This window comes from Rattus norvegicus, chromosome 15 (assembly GCF_036323735.1).
Source record: "Rattus norvegicus strain BN/NHsdMcwi chromosome 15, GRCr8, whole genome shotgun sequence".
Classification (NCBI taxonomy): domain Eukaryota; kingdom Metazoa; phylum Chordata; class Mammalia; order Rodentia; family Muridae; genus Rattus; species Rattus norvegicus.
This window is the reverse complement of record NC_086033.1, coordinates 103,784,681-103,803,380: the sequence shown is the minus strand read 5'-3', so window position 1 is coordinate 103,803,380 and position 18,700 is coordinate 103,784,681. Positions and strand designations below refer to the sequence as shown.

The following is an 18,700-nucleotide window of genomic DNA, read 5'->3' as shown; positions in this document are numbered from 1 at the left end:
GGTGGCTGCCAGGAAGCTGGTACTCCAGGGCTCAAGTGATGGGGTTTCCAAAGTAGGACTGCATCCTGTCTCCCAGCATGCATCTGATCTGAAGAGATCTCCAGAAATACTTATACCTACAGAGGCCGCTTGGTAGGGAGGCTAGGGGCAGACTTGGGTGGGAGATGTAGCAGAAGAAAGACCACGGCTTGGCACAGCAACAGACAGAGCAGACTGCACACACCCCTGAGCAGCTAGGCAGGAGCAGTGAACACCCTAGGAGGAGGATAGAACTTCCGGCAGGAAACACTCCGCACAGGTAGGGAAACCTGAAGGTGAAAAGTGTTCTTAGCCAGGCCCAGTGGCAAAGGCCTCTGATGGTAAACAAGAGGAAGGATGAGGCAGACCAAACTTTAGGAAAGCTTCCGTGGGCTGCGGAGTCTGAGACCAGACTGGCTATTTTAGTAAGACCTTGCCTCAAAACTAAAAGTAGAGAAAGAACAGAGGACCCAGCTCAGTGTGCTTGTCTCCGGTGGGAGAGGCCCTGAGCTCCGCCTCAAATGATTCCACAGTGTACCCAAATGTGTTTCTAGGAAATTTCTCAGATAGCAACATCAAAACAGCACAAAACTCCTCAGACTTGAATAGGCCTCTCTGTCTCTGTCTCTCTCCCCTAACCCGCCCCCCTCCATCACGTGCATGCACTGAAAAGTAACAAAAAGGCCAACATTCGCAACAAACAGTAAAGATGAACCCCTGGCCATGACCGGGTTCTGCACCAAGTTCCTTGTGAAAAAAAATATAGTCCTGTGTGCAGAGTATAGCAGGGCAGCTCCTGTTCGCTCTGCTTAACTCCTCAGCGAATAGCGTGGCATGGCATTCTTCTAAGCGAGCCCCTTTCCCAGTCCTCCACGGACACACTCTTGACAGAGGTACCACACTCAAACCTCCCAAGGTGTGTCTGGCCTTTGTTTTATCCCTGATGAGCTTGTGACCTTGGAAGATCCCTTTCCCCGTGCTCCACTTCCTTCATAAAACATTGTAATGGAACTGACAGACACAGCTCGACTGGCTATGCAGTAGGCACTCAGTAAACTCGATAAACATTGGCTCTGTTTCACTCTTGAAAGAGGATTGGTCAATTAAAAAGCATATCCATCCCACCCGGACTCATCCCTGCATGAGGCGTCAGGCAGGAAAGACTTCCCTTAAATCAGTTTAGCTCCATTCCTGCCTCCAGGAGAGAGCGAGAGAAAGGGAGCCTCATTGGTGACAGAACAGGAGGGAGCAGCCAAGAGGAGAGAGGAAGATAGAAGACCTCTACTCAGGTCTGGACTTCTCCCAGTCCTCTCTGATGATGTCTGTCTGTGTTTACGGACTGTAATGTAGCTGTGTTATGAAACCCAGGCCATGCTGAAGGCACGTGACACGTGCTCATACCATGCTGAGCGCACATGACACACACCCATGTCATGCTAAAGGCACATAACACATCCCCGTGCCACTCCAGGGTACACATAACACATCTTGTTTACTCCCCGGGCCCTTTCAAGAGAACGAGGAGAGAAAGCCGTTATCTGCATCTTAAGGAATGAGTGTGACTGGCGGAGTCCCCCCCCCCCCAGAGTCATTCATTGGGTGTTTAAGGTCCAAGCTGGACACATTAGACTTCTGGCCTTTAAATCCACCCACCACCTAGCAAATAAGTAAACAAATAATACATAAACAAGCAGAGGGATATCCAAACCTGAGTTTTAAAACATGTGTTCCCTGGGAAAGAAAAAAAAAGAATCTCTGAGGCTGATACATACACACAGAGGCCTTACTTGGGGGTGGGTACCAAACGTCTGGTGCAAGTTGTGAGTCTGTGTCCATGACAACCGCAGACATCATAAACACAGGAGATGCCCACGGTTGGGCTGCTGTCAGCCCTGCCAGCACCTAACTGGACTCCTGTAGACTGGGAGTCGACATTAACATAATCTGACCTCTAAGCCAGACTGGTATCCTGCAGAGGCTGCCTGGGCCAGCATGGGCTCTTTGGGCGAGCAATTGCAGACCCATCATCCTCTGGCACTCACCTGTTTGCAAAGCTGCCCCAGGGTTCCAGATCCTCCCCAGCGAGCAGGATGAGCGGTACCATCATCTTCATCCCCAGAGAGCTTGTTAGGAGAGCAGGCTGTTAGCCCCACCCCAGACCTACAGAATCAGAATTTACATCCCTAATAAGATCCCCAGGTGACTTGCAGGAACATGCAAGTTGGAGCAGCACTGCTCTGGTTTAGTCCTTGGAGTACACCAACCACCTCCAACCACACCAAGGACTTTCTCCTCTGGAGAATGCTTCTAAGTGTGCAAGAACCTGATAGGCCCAGGAAAAACAGGACACCCAGGGTCTGGTGACAATTCACTCTGGAATTACCACCCCAAACAGCCCATGCTGGTTGGCATCTTAAAAGGCAGGTGCGAAAGTCTTGATCATTTTGCCTTTTTTCCTACCTCTGAAAATCTACGTTTAAGTCACCTGTGCACGTGAAAGGCGAAGCCATGAGCGTTCCCTTCCACACCCGCTATTCTGTGCCTTCAGACGGGACTGTGAACAAATGTTTGCCTGCCTCCAACAGGATCACTGCCAGAGACTGGTGCTGAAGAGGGTAGAATATGTGTAGGAGGCTGTGATCATTCATTTTGATTGTCAACTGGATGGGAATTAGAATTACCATGGCAACAAACCTCTGGGCATGGCTGTGAGGGAGTTTTAAGACTAGATGTACTGAGAGGAGGAGGAAGATCCACCCTAATTGTGGATGGCACCATTCGGAGGATGAAGGGGTCCTGGGTGAATGAGAAAGGCTCCAGGCCCCAGTTCTTCTTTTCCATCCCTCACTGTGGATGTAAGCCAGCCAACTACCTCAAGACCTGTTTCCATGATGGACTGTACCCTCAAACTATGAGCCAAAATAAGCTTTCATTTCTGCTGGGTGCTTTCCTTCGGTATTTTTCCCAGCTACAGGAGAAGTAAACAGATGATTCTAAGGGATTCATGCAGACGGTCCTCAACAGTTATGCTTACTTATAATTTCTTTTAAAAAAGCTATTTTCTCCTTCTATGTATATTTAGTTTCCTGATTCTTTGCTGCCTCCTACTTTCTTCTGCGTCGGTGACTAATTCTTTTCCAAGCTCGACGTTGGTCAACTGCCCACTTCTCTTTCTGGGTGGTAGTGAGTATGCATGACATCAACGGTTGTTTCAAGATAGCTGTCTCAGGCTTAGAAATGGGTAACCTGGGAACTAGGCTGCCGGTGCCCCCTCCTCTCTTTGTCAAGTGTAGATATCTGTACCTATAAGGTAACTGCACAGATATATCCCATTATTGGCTAAAGTTCGATGTTGAAAGCTCACGGCTTGTCATCTCCCTCCTCCACCAAACCTCTCCCCACTGCTGGTCTCCCGTTCTTTCTGTGTCCCTTTCCAGTCGCAGCACCATTGGTTTCTCTTACGATAGAAACCGTAATGTATTTCTGGCACGTCTAAGCTCTTGCAGCTCCTCTTATTTTTCCACTACAATGTCTTTTGGATCCCTTTCTCCTCCTCTCTCTTCCATCTGTTCCCTACAGTATGTCTGGATTATTGTAAACTTTTTCTGTCCAGAGGTATCACTCATAATAAATGGTCTAACCTCTAATCCTATAAATTATAATTTTATAAAATCAAACTCTGCTGCATGGCTCTTCAGCTCTCCCCTACCTTAATGATTCCAACTGCTCCCATGTGGCCTGATTCCTCACTGTGCCCTAACACTGGCTCCCTATTCTGTAGTCAATTCTCCTTGTGGTTCCTTAACCTCACTGTCTCTCTTCCCTGACCCCTGGGCTCTCCATGCTTTTTGATCATTTGCTCCTATGATAAAATATTTGGTAAATCAGAAACAACCATCATTTACAAAAACAACCTTACTTACAAGGGGTATTCTTATAGAACAATGCCATTATGATCTATACATCATCTAATACACATGAAAATTGACACTTCAAAGGGATACGCTAAATAAGTATATACATTGGGCTCTCTCCTTATGAATAAATAATCTTATCCCTGGCCTAGGGTACAGACTTTTCACATTAAAAAGGCTGATTTAGACAAAATGTTTGCATTTAGAGCCAGAGAAGGCGGCCCTTCCTCCGTGAAGTCCTGTCTACCATGTGACCCAAACATAGCTTTCCTTTCTTAAATTCTCAGAACTTTAAATCCATATGCATTAAATCATCTATATCATATAAACTTCCCCAATGCTTTTATTTTGATTAATTGAAGCTCGCATTTGGGATGCCAGAAGTTTATAGATTTTTTTTTAAGGATAATTCAATCTCTTAATTAAAAACAATACTGTCCTTCCCAAATTGCTAGGGTTGAGCTCCCTCTGCTCAACTGTGTGACACACATGTTATAAAAGCTTCAAGTTAGACCACGGTGTGATCCACTTAGGCCAATAAGTAACATATGCATAACTTTCTACTGATTTGAGAAGTAACTTCTCCACTTTGGGGCTGCTAAAACTTGTAGCATATTAGTTAACCTCGCTCAAACCTTGTTGTCATTTAATTTGTTAGACAGGAAGTGGGGGGGTTCTGATCACTAAGGGAAACAATAAACAGAAAACTTAAATAGCATATGTATTTAAGATGTCACTGTGGGGGTTGGGGATTTAGCTCAGTGGTAGAGCGCTTGCGTAGCAAGCGCAAGGCCCCGGGTTCGGTCCCCAGCTCCGAAAAAAAGGAAAAAAAAAAAAAAAAAGATGTCACTGTGACTAGTATGCTTGGAGTTTAAAAGAATGGAGGCTACATACATCCGAAATTTCTAACACAACTGATTCTTCTACCTTGAAACATCAGGTTTTTCTGTAAGTTACCTCCCTCTCTCTTATTCAGCTTAAAACCTACAGTGCTAGGTACCTGTAGGACCTGAGAGTCTCAGAGGCCCGAGTTTACATAGTAGCCAGGATGGCTTTTGCTGAGACATAGCTGTTAGCAAGTCTTCAGAGAGTTCTTATCTTCTACCAGCAAACTGTGAGTGCTGTTGATTGGGTGGGGCTCTAGGGACCTTCTAAAGTTCCAATTGCACAAGGTATGTGCAAAGCAGCCTTCTTGTAACAAACGCCCCTAAAATAGTCATTTCCAGTCTCCACATCTATCTTTCTACCAGTTTAAGAGTCGGTGAGATGCTCTCAGGGGAGCAGAAGGCGGGGATGTCCCTGTGTTTGTTGACTTGGTTATTCTCTGGCCTGCAGGACACTATGAGGTGTTCATGAAACACCTCACGGCCCTGTGGCTGGGTTGCGGTATGGGATCAACCTTGGCTTTATCCTGAAGCTTACTCAAGCAATCCAAGCTGAGAATCTACCTCTCCGAGGGCTTTACCTTTGTGCCGCCTAGTTGTTGATGGAATGCTGTCTAAGGAAAGAACTTAGGTGGTGACACGACTCTATGTCCTCACATCTGGTACTTGGGGCATTTACAAGATTCTCTTGGGCTTTCAAAATCCAAGTCAATTAACCAAGGGGGTGGGGAGAGTCCACGCACGCACGCATACACGCACGTATGCATGACGCACGCACGCACGCACGACGCACGGTAACCCAGGCTGGTCTAGTACTCCCTACGAGTCTGAACTCCCTGTCTTCCTGCCTGCTGTTCTTGAGTGCTAGCATTACAGATGTGCTCCACTACGCCTGGCTTTATGCGGTGGGAGGATTGACAACTGGGGTATCCCCAGTCTACACAAATAAAACTTTTGAAATCTAATAACTCGTCTCCTGGGGTTTTAGCCAGGGTGCCTTAAACGAGGCCCCCATCCCGGGACTTCCCACTGAAGCTGTTGATGGAGATACCACAAAAGCCCTTGTCAAGTGCAAGGGTCCCCTGTCTGCTCGTTGTCTGTCTAGAGACAAGGTGTGCTCTGCCCTCATCTCTCCTAGCCTTTGTGCACCGCAGACAGCAGGAGGACATGCTCAGGGTTCCGGGCACGTCCCACTCTCTCCTGTTCCCATAGAGTTGACTTACGCCCTACAGTTCTTGGACGCCGGCTTGCCATGGATGCTCCCAACCCGAACGGTGGCCTAGCTCTTCTGTCAATGGAGACACCGGAACGATTTAAAAAAATTAAAAAGAACTTTCAAAGAGAGGCTGCGTCTTCGGCCTCCTCTCTCATGTCTGCCCCTAACTGCATCCTTTAGCCTCACACGGTTTGTGTTTGTCCTGAGAAGGAATGTTCTAGCAGGGGCCAAAAAAAAAAAAAAAAAAAAAAAAAAAAAAAAAAAATCCCCTGAATCACTACCATCCAAACAACTTAAACTTTAGGAAGGGAAATTGACTAAAACAAAACAAACCCCCTGCATTTATGAAAGAATGTGGGGGAAGTGTAGTCCCCAGAGGCAGCATCAGGTTTCCTCATAATTGCATCATGGGCTGTTGGGGGCCGGCCGAGGCTCAGAAGTGTGAGCAGGTCTAAGATTTCCCTTTGTTCACCGACTGGCATTTAAGGCTTTATAAACGATGTGCCACAGCCTTACCACTTCAGGCTGAGGCTCTGGTGGCTGAGACTCTGAGTGCTCCCCAAAGGCATCTAATCTGCATGTTTCAAGCACTCTGACACACCACGCTCACCTCTCTTTATGTTAATTAAACAACAGGCGCTGTAAGAGATATAGCAGGGGTAGAGAAAGGACGGACATCTAAAATCTTAAAAAAAAAAAAAAATTAAACATGTTTTATCCAGCCTCAACACCAGACTCACATCCAGATTAAAATCAATGTTTGATGGGTACAACGCTAGCTTAACATTAGCCAATAGCGATGTTTTCAAGCCTTTGAAATCCAGGCTTTTATGACGGGTGTGTTTGTACTTAAACGAAGGCGGGTAGCCTGAAGTCCTAACCAAGCCCAAAAACCCTGACCAAAGGTCGCCTAACAAACACTTGTTGACTGATGTTGGATAGCTGACCCAAGAGACCTTAAACAACACTTGCTTTGTCAAAACACTAAAGCAAGTCCTCGGGTCCAAGACTTTTTTTTTTTTGTCATATTGAGGGGGTGTAAGAGAAGGTCAGCTGGGGGTTGGGGATTTAGCTCAGTGGTAGAGCACTTGACTAGCAAGCGCAAGGGCCTGGGTTCGGTCCCCAGCTCCGAAAAAAAGAAAAAGAAAAAAAAAAAAAAAAAAAAAGAGAAGGTCAGCTGAAAACTGGCCCCCATCACGGAGCTCAGGGAGCTCCGGTTCAGCAAACAAAGCTGAGGCCTGACTGAGGATACCTGTTTTGGCTCAGTACTGCAGTGGAGGCCAGGCCTAGGGCTGACAGAGCCCAGGGCCTGAAGCAAACACCGACTCCTCACTGCAAGAGACACTTTGTACACATTTTCAAGAAGGAAAACAAAACTAGACTAACTAAATGATGGAGAAAGAAAACACGAAAACACACACACACACACACACACACACACACACACACACACACAAAACCATCAACAAAACGAATCGACCAGAGCCAGGTAAGACCCACCCCATCCTCCAAAGAGGGAAATACCAAATTCCCAGCTCCACAAAGCAGCATGTATCTCTCTCTAACTGAGTGGTTCTTTCCAGAAAAGGAGGCTCGGGCTCCTGACTCTTTATTAGTAGTATTATTTTCTGCAGTCTCTTTCCCTCTTCACAGGGCTTGAGGCTGAGCCTCCGCTGCTCTTGTGAAAAGGAAGAAGTGTCCTGTTCTCTGTGGGGTCGTGACCTTGGAGTTCTCTGGGAGCTCACCTGATGGACTTTTGACCTACTGATCTGTCATGACTCAGGCTCCTGCCTGCTTCCCTTTCTCTGACACTCCTCACCCCGACTGCCCACTTGCTTCCTCTTTGCCAGCTTTCTTGCCTGACAGGCCCAGCAGTAGCTGTTAGCCTCCCAAGGGCCTTTCAGGGGTAGCTCTCTTGTGGAGGGGCTGACGGCACCCAAACTACTCCCTCTTGTCCCTGGACCATTTCTTCATTAAGTAAAATCCTTCCCCACCACTGCGATGCCCCTAGCTTCTGCACTGCTACTGTTTCGTTATTTTGGAAAATGTAAATGAGTCAGCTTGCCTTGCTTCCCACAGTTTTTTTCCTTGCCGATAAGAGAATGCAAGAAGGAAGAGATAAACGAGTGTCAGACTGACCCAACTCCTTCTCCAGGAGGAATTTGCTCAGTATCTAAGTCCCCTGCTCCCCATTCCTGCTTGAAATCCCAAGTACCTGCTCTTGGATCTCTATGGCACTCCCAGAGCTTGGGACTGGCCCAGAGCCATGTGATATTGATTTGTTTTCACCATGGCAACAGCAAATTAAAACAACGAGCAGAGGAGAAGGCAGGCTGTTGAGCAGTAAGCTGCATGACCAGTATATTCCACAAGCATCCTTTCCTGCCTTCCGCCGGGCCTTCCCTCTCCTTCCCTCCACTTCCACAGATTTCACACAAGAGGCAAAGGAAGAGCGGCACTGAGAACTTTGGGCCACCACAGCTCTACTAAGCCCACTGCTGGCAGAGACCAGCTTACCCAGCAGCTTCTGGAACATTAGGTGAGATGGATGGAGGAAACGCAGGCTAACAACCATGCCTTCTTGACTTCCTTGGAAATTCCATTTAGTTGGCTTGGGCATCTTTAGAAAACTTGTAAGAAACTGACAGAGACTGGAAGGTTTTATATTTTGTAGCCTTCAATCTAAACACCCCAAGACATTATCCACAATGTTTCCACACAGAGGCCCCTTCCTTTGTACTTCACCCGGCATTGTCCCAGGAGACAAACAACTTTTGTTACTGTTGTTTGTACAAAACAGGTCCCTAGAATTCTAGGAGAGAACGTGTAAGAAGTATTACTTGTTCCAAGAAGATAAAGAAACTGAGGTAGGCACTTGCCCAAGGCCACACTAAGTGGTGCGGGAGGCCAGCTGGTAGGTAGTAGGGACTCCTGAACCGCAGTGTGCTCTAACCCAAATTCTTTCTTTAGAAGGAACCTCAATAAACACTAACCTTTCTCCCGATCGTACAATCAAGGGTGTTACAAAAGTGCCACCTGTGACACAGGGTTAACAGCAGGCAGTGTTGTATTTTATTTCCTTTGAGCCATCTGCCTTAGGACGAGGTGCTGTATCTATGAAAGCAGCTGTCACCCACCATCCAATCAACCTTGAACTTGGTAGCATATCCCGGGCCTTAGATAATGGTTCCAGGGGAGCTGGGATTGGGTCCCCCTGGGGTGGACCCCCCAGCTGCGCCCCCCTGGCATTGGCCCCCCTGGGATAGGCCACACAGGTAGCCTTGCCAAGCCACGCAGCTAAGAGAGGCCAGAAAGAAAGTGAAATTCAGCTCAGAGGCCAAGGCTTTGCACTGGCCAAGCCAGAGAAGCTGGCAGAAAACCTGGGCAGGCAGGCAGGTAGGAGAAGTTGCCCTATTTGGCCTGTGAAGGGGGATGGATAGGCTGTGAGTTTAAATGGGAAGGCATAACTCAAGTCCTGCCAACTGGGAGTTCGAATGTTCCTGGCCTGGACATAGAGAAATATTCCTCTCCACAAGCTGAATAAAAGAACACACAGCAGAAATAGTTGGGGGATGACGTCAGGAGTTCTGGGCTAGTGTCCTGCACTTCTCCTTGAAAGTAAAAACCGTGGGTCTAGAAGAATCTACGTGGCATTGCCCTTATTTAAATGAACAGTGCTGCTGTCCCTCAGAAGGGAGCAAAAGAGAGGAAGAAACTTCCTCTTACATAGATGGTAAAAATGTCTCTTGTTTAATTTTTGTTCCTCGTTGCTGCCTAAATACACATATGCCCTAACAGACATTTTCCTACTTAATCTTTGTCTTTTAAAGAGACAGTAAGGCCTTTTGAAGACCGTTGGAACATTCACTGGAACATTCACGGAGGTGGCAGTTAGGCAAGTTTTTTTTTTTTTCCCTTCGCTTCAGTGCTTGCTAACTATTCTAAAAATGTTACACATTTATTGTAAACACATGCTTCCAAGGCCTAACAAAAAAGCTCGGTTTCCTCAGGCCTGGCAGAAATTTAAAACGGAAAAGGGCAGAAAGAATCTTTAACACTGAGAGAGCCTTTCCTTCTCCTGGGCCAAGTGTGTTAAAAATAAATCTGCTTCAACCTTTCTAGCCGCTGCTTCTCGGCAAGAAAGTTGATCTGGCTGGGCATAGTGAGAGCCCAGCTTTAAAAGCTAGCCTGCTCTCATTAAATTATTCTGCTGGCTGTGTGTTCTCATTAAAAATGCATACAGATCAGATAATTGCAGTAAGCATTATTAACCCAGCTTTACTTTTGAACATAATGGTCCCACTTTTAAGCTGGAAACAAAGACGGAGGCTGCCAGGAAAAGCAATGTAAACACTGAACTACAGTGCCTAAGACCAGCCAGGAAGCTACCTCACATTCTGCCTCGGTGCTTAAAATGTGCTTTTGAAACTCAATTAAAGCCATTGCCCTGTAGCACCAGGGTGGCCCCCAGTTTCCAAGAAACAGACATATTTTGGTCCCAGGCGTTCAACCGATGATTGTTCACCATGATTTTCTTTTTTTTTTTTTTTTAAATTCTCAATTTCAAGTGTGTTTCCAAAGAACAGGAAACATGTAAACTTTATTCTGTAGCCCACTCTGGCCGTAAAAACCTCGATTATCTTAAGAAAATACTGACCTGGATCTTTCAGAGGATTAAAAAACAATAATAGCAAATGGATCTGCCCCTTAAATAAATAAATAGAAACCTCGGTTTTTATGCCTCACCCTAAACGGGCGGCGTAGATTCCAGCTTTGCCATTTCTTGTTCTCAAATCCGAATGTTACGTAAAACTCCAGGGTTTCCTGCGAGTATTCCGCTCGAATTAGTGGAATCGGTCTCCCTGGCTTCCCTAAGCACACACATGGAATGCAGCATACTGCAGCAAACTCTTTAAACATTAAAAAAAAAAAAAAATGGGGAAGGGGGGTTGTTTCTCCTACCTTGTTTAGCTCTGCTCGTCCTCCCCTTGTACAGTAACCCCAAGAACATCTGGCAGGACCGAGTGGCCGCGGCTTCTCCACCGCATCATGAGGAAGGGGGGTCCATGCAAATAGTTCTCCGTCCCTGTTTATTGTACTCTGCGAGCCGCCGGCCGTGGCTGGAAAATTTTACCTTCAGATGATGAAGCAAAGACAGTCTAAACTCTGTTGCTGTGAGCTGCAGCCCTTCCTTCCCACAGGCCCCGCCCATACGCAGCCGGCCAATCCCCAGCCAGCTCGTCAGCCCTCCTCGTCTGAAACTGGTCCTCATAGGATGACTGACACAGCAACACGGCGCTGGCAGGCTCTGAAAACAGTGCGTCCATACTGATGGAAGAGGGATCTCCCTCTCCGAGGAAAGCAGTCATAGCTCCGAGACAAAGTGGCACATAATTGGCAGAGCACAGAGAGGGGTAGGGTAGCTCAGACAAATACGCTTCGAGACACCCAGCCCGGAGCCGGGAGTTGCATCATAAACACTCCGGGAATCACGAAACTCCTAAGATGGCCAAGGAATCCAATTGGATCCCAAACTGAAAGTCTTATGGCGTTTGAGAAAGCGTATGGATAGAGATGTTCTTATTCATATGTGAGACAATAATTCAGTGTTTGTCATGGAAAGTGATACCTTACGAAACATTTGCATGCAACCACCGTGACTGAGGGAGGCTATAAGCAAGTTGGAGTACACACTGAAGACCATGCTTGAAGCCTCAGCACACAGCTTTTCTGGAGAGCTGTCACTGCAGTGGCCACTTACTGGAACCCATATATTTTCCATCTAAGTTTCCAGAGCACTAGAGACTTCAGTGAGGGGATGCTGAACGACGGAATTGATATCTCTACATTAAGCTTTGAGGCTCTTGGCTGGCACCCACTGGGGGATTAACTGTGTTTTAACCTTCTTAGATGCCATTTGATAAATACTCATACGTTGGCTATCCTGTCCTTAGTGCCGCAATGACTGTGGGAGGGCGTTTACTGCTGAATACACTTGGCACTGACCTAAGGGACATCCTCCATTTTCAGTCTGCAAAGGTTGACCCACAGATGCCAGAGATTCCCCCAAGATAAAGCAAGGGGGAAAAAAAGAAAGAACTGAAACGATTATTTTTTTTCCTCCCCAGTCAACAGCGTTTCTGCATGCTTTGAAAACAAAAAAACAAAAACATACGGCATTTAGAAAACACAATAAGCACACATTTTCCTTCCACAAAACACAACGTTTTGGATCTTAAAAATTAAGTATGATGGTCCCGTGACCAACTCCAGGCAAAAACAAAGACCCTATTCATCTGAAAGAGTGAGCCTAACTCTCTAATTTTTTTTTTTATGAGCAACTGTTTAATGAATGCATCTGGAAGGGAGCATCAGGGCAGGATGTAATGATTTAAGTGTTTTTAAGTTTCATGTTTTCGTTCGTAAAACACAGCATTTCTTGTGACTTGTGGACCGATTCTTCAATAGAATACCTTGTTTTATTCCTCTTGATTTTAATCCTTAATTCTTTTTTTTTTTTTTTTTTTTTTTGGTTCTTTTTTTCGGAGCTGGGGACCGAACCCAGGGCCTTGCGCTTCCTAGGTAAGCGCTCTACCACTGAGCTAAATCCCCAGCCCCTTAATCCTTAATTCTTATTTTTGTTTCTAGTCAGTATTATCATTGGTAGGCTTTGGTTGAGTCTGTCGTTGTTGTTGTTGTTTCCCCTGAAAAGTCGAATTAGCTACATTCAAACAGGTGGAAATCCCTTTAAAGTATCATTACCTCTTTGCACACATACTTGAGTGATCTCAAACTCACGATTATCTTCTTCTCCACCCCCTCCTGCTTTTGACATGAAATCCCCACTTTTACAATCTCATCACTTAAACTTTAGCCCCCTGTCAAGCCCCATTCTCACCCAAAGACATTAAGCCTCCTAGATTTTTCCTCTGAGCTAGGCCGGAGCCCTGACCTATTCCCTGTATGATACAAAAGTTAATTGATAGCCTCTGGGATCCAGGGCTGTTCGACTCCAGTCTTCCCTGTTGCCAGACAGGTTTTTCTGAAGTCATGTAAAGTCATGTTCCTTTTACACTCAAGCCTGTCCCTCCATAAAATCCAAATTACAGACTTTCGAGGTCCTGCAAAATGTGGCCTCCACCTTGGTCGTCCACTTTATGTCTGCTGTCCCTGCTCTCCACCCCACGTTTACATCCTCCTGACGCACTGTGTAGACCTCAGATCACCTGCCACTTCTTCAGTTCTGCCAATCAGCTTCTCTGATGTTCAAAAGGCTTCTGTACTGGTCGCTGTACCAGACTATTTTAAGCCCCTAACAATGCAGCCTTGTGTAGCTAGCTTGTCTGAGCTGATCTTGCCATTTCAGAAGGCTAGGTCCGTGTCCTACGTTAATTAAGAGAATGTGCATGAAGCATTTCTCCAAAGGCTGGTGCGACAGAGGTGCACTAGGGGATGTCTGTCATTAGAGTAATTTCCGTGTTGGACAGGAGGCCACAGGCAAACATGCTGGTTATTTTGTATCACAAGAAATGACATCATACTCACTTGTAAAAGCCAAAAAACCTGACACTTTTCTTCACTTCCCTCCCCAACCAGAACTTGAAATCCACTGCCAAAGTCTGTTGAGTTTAACACCTGGATATTTAGAACATTTTACTTTGTTTCCTCTCTGCGGATGGCCCTCTGTTCACAGGCTTTCTCTACCTTAACTCTTGAAATAGTAGCTGCTCCCTGAATGTTGTATCTTGTCTTTTTTTCCCCTTTTTTCTTTTCTTTTCACTGCTTTCATCTTGTCTCCTCTTTTCCTCCCGCTCCTCTGTTTCTTCTTCCTCCTCTTCCTCTCTTTCTCCCTCCCATACCCACTCTCTTTCTGAACCTATGATGTCCTACACAGGTAGAGCCTTGTATGTAGTGAGGGAATTCACCACCATGATATATGTAGCCTAATCTTTTGTTGCCTTTTTAAACACTTTGACAAGTCATACTAAGTTTCCAAGCGGTGGGCACCACACTCTGTGGCCCAATCAGGCCTTCAGTCTGGGCTTCTCCACTCTGAACTTCCAAGGTTGCTGGGATTCCAGGCCTGTGCTCTCAGCCCTGGCTGTGAATATGTTCTTGACACCCTTCAGGCCTCTCAGAATACTTCTTACAGAGTAATACTGTTTTAAAAGAAATCTTATTATATATACATATATATATGTATATGTATATGTATATGTATATGTATATGTATATGTATATGTATATGTATATATATATATATATTTTTTTATTGGGGACTGAAGTGTTCACATTCCCTACCCAAATTTTAGATGCTAAAGAGCTAACCTTGAAGGGATGATGTTTAAAAATGGCACCTGGGTAATTAGGTTCAGATGACATCACAGGGAAGGGATCTTCCTGAATACATTTCTGGTTTTATAAGAAGATACCAAAGAAAGGGCTTTTTCTTTTCTTCTAACTTGGGAGGACACAGTGAGAAGATGTCCCTCTTCAAGCCAGGAAGAGAGTCCTCACCAGATGCAGACCATGCTTGGATCCTCCCCTCAGAGCTCCAGCATTCAGTTATGAGAAAATAGACTTCTATTCTATAATCATGTCATTTTATGGGACTTTGCTACTGCAGCAGTCCCAAATTCAGATACCCAGAGCCTACATGAAAGCCAGGCATGACACTGTGCATCTACAAACCTAGACTAGGTGGCAAGAAAGGACAAGAGAATCTTTGGAAACTACTGGGTCAGCTAGCTAGCTAGGTCTGTGTATATAGCAGAAAACAGCAAGAAACACTGTCTCCAATAATGGGAGAAGACTGATGCTCCAAGTTGTCCTCAGCCCTCTTCATGCACGCTACAGCATTCACATACTATACTCACACACTTCCCACAGATTCACACACCCATGTCCACATCATACACCACACACACACACACACACCATACATACATATACACACATATATACCCACCTCTGTCACACACACACACACCATACCACACACACACTCACCACATACATACATACATACATATCACACACACACACATGCCCCACATACACACATGCACACACATAGCATACACACACTACACATATATACACATATATACACATCACTTTCTCTATCTCTCTGTCTCTCTCTGACTCTCTCTGTCTCTCTGTCTCTCTCTGTCTCTCTGTCTCTGTCTCTTTCTTTCTAGCACATATGCATACACACACCATACATACATATACATACATACATTAAACACATAAATACATGTATACCCACCTCTCTCTCATACACACACAAACCATACATATATACCCATTTCTCTCTCATGAACACACATACCACACAATATAAACACATATCTATATCGTATATGTATATATATACGTATATCGTATATCGTTATATATATATATTTGATATATATATCTATATCGTATATCGTATATCTACATCTATATATATATCTATATATCTATATATATTTGAATTACTCTTAGGAAAAATATATAAGTTCTCCCTGCCTTCAAGGACTCAATAGATCCTCCACCTTTCTGGCCTAATCAGAGGCCATCTTTGCAAGGGACTGTTCCTTGACCCACAGGGTGAACTTAGGTCCACCTGTTGTTTTCTCTCCCAGCCTGTGAACTAGAGAGCTACGCTTCTCAAAATTCTATGGTGTGTGCACATCCCCTAGGGATCTTGTTAAAATGCAGATCCAGTCTCAGGAGTTCCTGGGTGGATACTGAGGCTCTGTTCTTCTAACGAGCTCCCAGGTGATGTGCTGCTGCCTGTCCACGACGTCTCTTCAGACAACAGGATTTTACGGACGCTTCTCGCTCTGTCGCTCTCACTGTGGAGTGTAGTTATACATTAATCTGCTTAATTATTTATTTCAGGTTTGTCTTCCCTGTCAGCTTGTGAGCACCAGAAAGCAGCGAGTTCTCTCGTGTATCTAATCTTTATGTGCCTGCACATGGGAGGAGGTGACCAATGAGGATGTGTATCAACAGAACAAGCCGACTTCTGCAACTACCACGGAACCCAGCTGCATTATCCCAACTTCCGTTTCCTTCTGAACCCTTCCCTCCCTTTTTATAACTCAATATTAGTTTCTTGAAAGTGTGTAAAGAAACTGGATTGATAATGTAAAAACTGCAGTCTTTATTGATGTTATATATGAAGGAGAAAGGAGAATGAGGAAGAACACAAATGCGAGACATCTCCAGACGATATGAGTCCCCGACACCTGCTTGTAATCCGAACACTCTGAAGGTAGTTGCAGGATATTATCAATTCAAGGCCAGCCTGGATTAACTGGAGAGTTCAAGGACAGCCTGGGCTACATAGGAAGATTCTATCACAAAACAGAAAAACAAGGGCTGATTATACAGCTCATCAGTCGAGAGCTTGCCTCATATCAGGTTTCCTGTCCAACTCTAAGGAAAGAAGACTGTGTCCAAAGTAAGAAGGGAACAGAACAACTAAAATAAAAGATACCTTTGGTTTGTCCAACAGCAACTCTGAGCGGCCATGAGTTACAGATTGGCATGTCCATGTGACATATGAGAATGATCAAGAAACCAAATATCAATGAATGAATATCAAGATAATTATTGGACACAGTGACACCTCTCTGTGATCTCTTGACACAAAGACCCCCACCCCTACTTACATGTCCCAGAAGTCACCTATCTTCACCTTGTCTCTTGCTACAGTTATTTTGATAATGTTTTTTTTTAAATTAGTTTTCCTCTTATTGAAAGAGATCTCTCTTTTGCATGTCATTTCTCTCTGAGAGAAGTGTGAGGGGCCAAGTAAACCATGTGTGAACACTTGGTTCCTCAGTCGATGGCACTGTTTGGGGGAGGTTAAAGAGCATTTAGGACGTGGAGCGGTGCAGGGAGATGTACCTCACAAGGGAACAGGCTTTGAGGGTTTATAACCTGCCCATACTTCCTGTCCTCCCTCTCTCTGCTTCCTGTGTGGGAATGGCATTGTGACCAGCCAGCTTCCTATTCCTGACGCCATGTCTTCCTGGCTGCAATGGACTTTATCCCCTTGGAACTGCAATCAAAAATAAACCCCTTTCTCCTACAAATTATTTTTGATCATGGTGTTTTATCCCAGACATGGAAAAGTAAAGAATACAAGAAACAGGCTTGGTTTCTTGTTGGTGGTTTATCCCTATACTGACAATGCGCAGTTGTTGAACAAGCACAAGTGAGAAAAAAAAGAATTGATGGGATGCTGCGGAGGTGATGACTCCGATGTGTATATATGTGTGTATAGACAGACAGACAAAGACAGACGGACAGGTAGTATAGGTTTCCTTTGAGTATCAACACATTATATATAGTACTATATCCATAAATTATTTAATATATATCTATGGTACACTTATAGATGAAATATATAGCATATATGTATATAACATGTATTTATGTGTCTATGTGCAGATATATGTATGTATAATATAGTGTATGTTTTATAAAATTTGGGTAGAAGAAGGAAAGCAGATGTAATATTGAAGTTGAGAAGCATAGTGCACGGTGAATGCACCTCCTTAGAAGGTCAGAACAAAGTCAAGCAAGTTTTCAAGCAAGGAGAACATGAATTTTTGATGTTGTTTGGAATGGTTGTGAATTCCAGAGTGTCCCGGTTAGTGCTTTGTCAACTTGACACAAGATAGAGTCATCTGACAAGAGAAAAACCTCAACTGAGAAAAAAAAAATGTCTCCGTAAGATGGGCTTGCAGGCAAAGCTGTGGACAGATTTTCTGGATCAATGATTGATGTAGGAGAGGCGGGTCCATTGTGGGTGGCGTCATCTCTGGGCAGGTGGCCCTGGCCGTGTGAAAAGAAAGCAGACTAAGCAAGTCAGTAATCACCATTCCTCCACGGAGCTGGCTTCAGCTCCTTCCTCCAGGTTGCTGTCTTAGCTTCTACCCATGATGAGCTGTAGTGAGGCTTGTGACCCTGTAGGCTCTTTCTTCCTTAGGTTGCTTTTGGACATGATATTTCATCACAGCAGCAGAAACCCTGACTAAGATGGAGAAAACGATCAAGGTTTTCTGTGAGTGCAAAATGGCAGGCATTTTAGGACATAAGGAAATATTTGTTTGCCATACCAAAAGAGAAGTGATGGCCATTGTCTTAGTCAGGGTTTTACTGCTGTGAACAGACACCATGGCCAACGCAACTCTTATAAGGACAACATTTAACTGGGGCTGGCTTACAGGTTCAGTGGTTCAGTCCATTATCATTAAGGTGGGAGCATGGCAGCATCCAGGCAGGCATGGGGCTGGGGGAGCTGAGAGTTCTACATCTTCACCTGAAGGCCGCTAGCACAATACTGACTTCCAGGCAGTTAGAATGAGGGTCTTAAAGCCCATGCCCACAGTGCCATGCTACTCCAACAGGGCCTCACTTTCTAATAGTGCCACTCCTGGGCTAAGCATGTTAAAGCTTCATAGTTGTTCCCAGCAAACATAAGACAGGGAGACTCGTGTCAAGTGTGGCTGCTCTGTGACCATTCACTGTGAGACTCCTTCCTCTTTCAATGTGACACTTCTGGCCTATCCCTTCCCACTTCATCTTTCGTCGTATGCTTTTCAGTTTATTTTTCTTTGCTGGTATAACACGCATTGATAACTTATATCCTTTACCATGTGTGT

At 45.1% G+C, this 18,700-nt stretch overlaps 1 protein-coding gene across 8 annotated transcripts in view; it reads right to left on the bottom strand.

The window, feature by feature from the left end:
• Window positions 1-11,247, bottom strand: part of Mbnl2 (muscleblind-like splicing regulator 2) — a 157,694-nt gene extending 146,447 nt beyond the window's left edge. For 6 of the 8 annotated variants that reach the window (NM_001415043.1, NM_001111064.2, NM_001415044.1 and 3 more), the window contains exon 1: window positions 10,995-11,193. The gene's annotated coding sequence lies outside the window, so the exon portion shown is untranslated. Of the gene's footprint in view, window positions 1-10,994 lie in introns of all 8 variants that reach the window. The other 2 variants (XM_063274619.1, XM_063274622.1) reach the window with 1 other exon arrangement.
• Window positions 11,248-18,700: the final 7,453 nt, after the last annotated feature.